Source organism: Kogia breviceps, chromosome 5 (genome assembly GCF_026419965.1).
Source record: "Kogia breviceps isolate mKogBre1 chromosome 5, mKogBre1 haplotype 1, whole genome shotgun sequence".
Taxonomy (NCBI): Eukaryota; Metazoa; Chordata; class Mammalia; order Artiodactyla; family Physeteridae; genus Kogia; species Kogia breviceps.
Genome location: NC_081314.1, coordinates 50,647,966 through 50,653,428, shown reverse-complemented (window position 1 = coordinate 50,653,428; position 5,463 = coordinate 50,647,966). Strand labels below are relative to the sequence as shown.

The following is a 5,463-nucleotide window of genomic DNA, read 5'->3' as shown; positions in this document are numbered from 1 at the left end:
AAAAATCATTTTAATACAATTATTACAATATTAAATTTCTGTGCCTGTGAAACACTCTGCATAACTCACTCATAAATTAAACAAGGTCATTTGAGAACTAACACAGACCTCAGAAATTCTGAAGAAACACCTAAACATTAGAGGGGCACGTTTAATTTTGTCTGGAAGAGTTCAGTATGAATTAAAGAGTAACAAAAGTTCTCTTACATCTGAGAAATGACACATCACCAATAGCTGTCTCGAGCTGTACTAAAAGTTGGAGTTCAAAACTGCCTCATTGTACCTCAAGGTTGAATATTACTCTTCAGAAGTTAATTATACCAAATGGCCACCAAACATTTCTTTTTATTTTCCAAACCTCATCAACTTAGGTTTATATAATACTCTTCCCCCGCCCCCAAATTGATGAGAAACACTTTCCTCCTAATCTTTGGAATGATCACTTACCTAAAACTTCTCCTTTTTATTGTTTATCTCATGCAGATATAGATGTAGGAATGTTTTTGTATCTGTTTTTTAAATTTGAGTATCAAAATTTTATTATTTTCCTATAAGATATATAATTCTTTTTATTGTTATTCTGTTTAAGCCCTATCTCTTTTAAAAATAATACTTTTTAAGCTAAGAGATCTAGGAAAGTTTCAGAGTCGGTCAAGATTTTCAGTAGTCTCTCAAGACCAATGTACTAGATAGAAGTTCAGGATCTTCCTTATTCCAATTAGGGGATCTTAAGTTTCCTGTATTAGTGATTATGTCACATAATTCATTTATCTGAATAAATGAAAGCTAACTTTTCTATCTTTTTTCTGGACACCCTTTCATCCAGTCGTACACACACATATAATTCCTTAAAAACCACTAAGACCTTTCTTGGGCTATTTCAACTTTTGGAAAATCTATACCCTTGAATGGTTAGAAAAATTTTATTACTCTTTTAAAGTCTAGGAAAATAAAACTGAATTTTTGAAGCTTTCCAAGATAATCATAGTGATACCTTTTTTGCACTCTCATAGCATATAACTGTGGACAATTATAGCTGATGCTAATGCTAAAATAATAGATAAAATTTATTGAATACTTATTATTTGTTAAGCACAAAAAAGCATTCTCCTTTTAATTTTAAAGATAGTATTGTTGAATAGCTAAACTTATTATGTGTGTAAGTGGCAATGCTACCATTTTCATCTGGGTTTATCTGATTTTTAATAATCCTGTACAGTGTCCCTATGTAACAGTTCCTATTACACATTATTTTGAAAATTTATTTCAACAGACTGAAGTAGACTAAAATCCTAGAACAGAACTCTTATCTATTATGGTTGGCTACTAGTTATTAAACTATTGCTGGACAGATAGCTTATACTTAATAATTAAAAAATGAATGAAAGAACAATGTAATTGATTTCAGCAGTACCAGAGGACGATGAATATTTCATTTGCAAGAGTTCATTTGAAAACAGGGTCATTCATGGAAGCTTTAATTCTAACATCAAAATGTATTTATTATATTTGTGTTCTTTCCAAGATATTAAATTTTACATTAATATACAAAATAAAAAGTATTTTCTTAGTTAATCAATTTGTGACCATAAAAGGTTTTAAAATTATTATTGAAACCATGAATTATTTCAGTCCCTAAACTGGAAGATTAGACAAAGCAGAACAGTATATGCTTAGCAATGTAAAATTGAGGTCTTAACCATTTGTGGTCATTGATACTTTTCAAAGGAAAAAACAAAAACAGTTTCAAAATCCTATGTATGTTCCAATTCGTGAAATTTCCTTCTACTCAACTAAATTTCTCCTGAACTTTCAAATCTTCAAATGGAATTACTTCCTGTGCTCAGCTGTCGAGAAATTTGCAGTATGGCATTATACAGCTGTCAAATTCCACCCACGGGACCTGATTTGTCAGTTTACACAAGCAAAACTTCTACTGACACTAGGGACAGTTACCATTTAGCATTTGTTGGGAATGTAGGAAAAGAATTGCTTCATTTGGAGAAATCTTAGAAATTCTTCTACACATAAAAAGAGAAAATATAAGAAGAATCAACTATGCTTTTCAGAATATATTTTTAAAAAATAAAAACCCAGAACACATGTGTTTTAATTGCAAGAATTCATGAAAATACTAAAAGTATTTTTATATTATACCTTATAGTCTAGGCAAATATCAATAACTTTCTTTTTTTTTTTTTTTTTGCTGTATGAGGGCCTCTCACTGCTGTGGCTTCTCCCGTTGCGGGGCACAGGCTCCGGACTCGCAGGCTCAGCGGCCACGGCTCACGGGCCCAGCCGCTCCGCAGCACGTGGGATCCTCCCGGACCGGGGCACGAACCCGCGTCCCCTGCATCGGCAGGCGGATTCTCAACCACTGCACCACCAGGGAAGCCAGGGAAGCCCTCAATAATAACTTTCTTATAACGTGTTCTAAAAAAAAAAACCAAATGACTCATTAAATTTGAAGTGAGTCCTGAAACAAAACACAAATCAAAGCAACCACTTTTGAAATACATTCAGGAGGAAGGGTTAAAAAAAATGAAAGGCTGGAAAGCTATTGCAAAATTTTAAAAGAGAAAATGGTGAGTCAGCAACCTTATAAGTAAGTCTCTACTCAAACTTATATAACTGTTCTTTATGTTTACAACAAGATAAAGCAGGTTTATGAGGCTAAATGTTGACAATTAGAGAAAAATTTTTCAAGGTAAAGGCTTTGTAGGGAAGTCTCAATTCTGAGAATAAAGTGGAGAGGTTTTATCACACAGCAGTGTTAACATCACATTGGCCTGAGAAGAATTCGTTGATGGAAGATCAGGTGTGTCAGAATTCTTCTCCCTACTCCCTCTGTTTGGAGAAGTAGTAGATTTGGCCAAAATGGAAACTGAGAATATCATATCCAAAGATAGTGAACAATATGCTGGGAATTTTGCCCAAAATGAAGATGAGTGTGGTGTGCTCTCCCTTTCATACTGTAAAGGCACAGTGGAGAGGCAGACTGCTTGCTCTTCTCTGTCAACACCCTAGTCAGTGAGACCTCCAGTCTACATTCCACCCACATCCCTAGATAGACAGCAGGCAGCCTTTCCTTCCAATGAAATACACTTAAAATACCTTTTGCAATTAATACAGTCACCTCCTAATAATTTGAACACAGATCCAAGAACTGTCAGACATTTAAGGAGTACCAGCAACAAAAAACAAAGATTCAAAATGTAAAAAATAAAACAACATTGTAACCCACATTCCCCACCTTGCCAGTCCCCTTTACAATACATAAACTGGCCTTGCCCATTCCCCAGTCCAACATTCCAGTCCTGACCTGGATCCCAACTCTCTGATGTACTTAGAGATTTTGCTCTTGAAAGTATCTCTTTTACCTACTGAATAATTAATTTCCCCCTCAGTTATATCATTCCCCTATACAAGTACACTGTAGTATGCCTTACTGCAAAATAAAACAAAAAAACTCCCTGGGACTCTTTATCTTCTGGGCAAATGCTCAGTTTCAATTTAGAACCAAACTCCATGAGAGGCTTGTTTGCTTCCTGTTCTCTAAACATCCAGTCCAATCAGGCTTTTAGTACCACCATGTATCAAAGGTCATCAATTGGATCTGCATTACCAGCCCCAGAAGACTATTAGGACTTGAAGACTGGGAACCCTGTAGCTAGGCAGGGACACCCAGCAAATGCCCCCAGAAAATAAAGGCAAGTGGTGGCCTAAATTGTGCCTGTCCTGTCTGGTGCTGTCTATGCAGCTTCCTGGTGGTGGCGGTGGCAGCTGCAGCTCTTGCTTCCTGCAAGACAGCTAATTCCTCTGGCAGTCACTGCACTAGAGCACAAAAGGAGAACTGTCACTTCTGGGAGGAAGAAGCTCTTCTTTGACACCCATACCTTAGTGTATTTACTATTCAGCAAGCAGAAACGCACCTTCATTCGAGTGGATCATATATGACAACAAGGATGTCATCTACAAAGATGTGATCACCGAAATGCAGCTGATGGCTCTTCAGAAAATGTCTGGGATTGCTACTCTGAAAAAGGATATGATTATTTTGGAGAATAGTAAGTTTTTAGCCCACAGAGCACAAAATGAGAAAAAATAAAACTTAAATGGCATCAGTTAAAACAGCAAGTAATGGATGAAGTTATCAAAGTCCAAATAGATAAAAAATTAAACTTCAGTCTAGGAAAGAGTTGCATTAAAAATGTTTTCACTGAATGAAAGGAAGCTACATGAAACGAGGATAAAGTTGGTAGCATCACAGGCCCAGCAAGATGGGGCTCTCAACAGACAGGAGTAACACTGAGAGTGCTGGCCTTAAAACCTTGTAGATTCATGCAAACTTTATAATACTCAACATTTATCAACCTGTATTTACATGTTTAACACTAGCTCTGACATTATATTGGCTATGGGTATAATACAGTTCCTATTTAAAGAATCTAAATACTAAAAAGTAAAATACTGTCTTTTTTCCCTTCATTTCAAAGTTTAAACTTGCTTTTGATTTTATACAAATGATGAATATATAACCAATGAAAAGATGTCATGAACTTCATAACAATCTCTTTTCCATTTGGTTGGCTTTGTAATGCTGAATGTTGCTGGACAATGTTCACTCGGCTGTACAGTAAACTTTACCCAACCAGTGGTGCGCTGCAATAGTAAATACTTGTATTATAATCTGCAATTTAACATAATTTGCCCATATAGGCTTTTAGTGCTCCATTTAGAAGACACAGTGTTTTTATTACATGAACCATTCACACTAAACAAGAACTCCAAACTCTCTTACACAATGCCTAACATCAGCTATTCCCTGTACCACATGTTTGGTTTCAGGGTATTTTGTTTCAACTGTAGCTGGTTGGTGTGATTGGCCTGCAGTGGCTTGAAGCAGCGTTTTGGTTCCTGGCTAGAGACTGAGGTCAGGTCATGATGGTGAGAGCACTGAAACCCAGTCACTAGACCAGTGGTCAGTGACAAGGGCCTGGCCCTTCGTCTTTGCAGAAAATAATTCCCACAAAGGTGGAAAGTAGTGAAACAAGTAAAGTGTTTATTAGGAGAAAAATACAGTACCTGTGGATAGACACACCGGTGGTCTAAGAGAGAGAGTTGCGCCCTCATGGTAGTTTGAATCACTTATAGGGGGCATTTCTTCCGGGTTTTCTTTGGCCAATCATTTTGATTTGCCTGGTTCAGAGTCCATATTTGGTATATCTCAGGATCCTCCCACGTGTGCGCACACATCTCTCAGCCAAGAATGGATTCCACCGAAGAGGCCTACGGGTAGGTTGACATCACTTACTATGGGGTATTGCCCCCTCTTTTTTTGACCTCCATGGAGCCTTTCTGCAGAGCATGTGTAGTCGGGGAGGTCTCCTTGATTTCAAGAATGAGGAATATGGTCTCTTGTCTTCTGTCTAGGCAGGATCCAGCCTCCTCTCTCAATTGTCC

At 37.0% G+C, this 5,463-nt stretch overlaps 1 pseudogene; it reads left to right on the top strand.

Moving 5' to 3' along the window:
* Positions 1 to 2,877: 2,877 nt before the first annotated feature.
* On the top strand, positions 2,878 to 4,337 carry LOC131756808 (mitochondrial calcium uniporter regulator 1 pseudogene; annotated as a pseudogene).
* Positions 4,338 to 5,463: the final 1,126 nt, after the last annotated feature.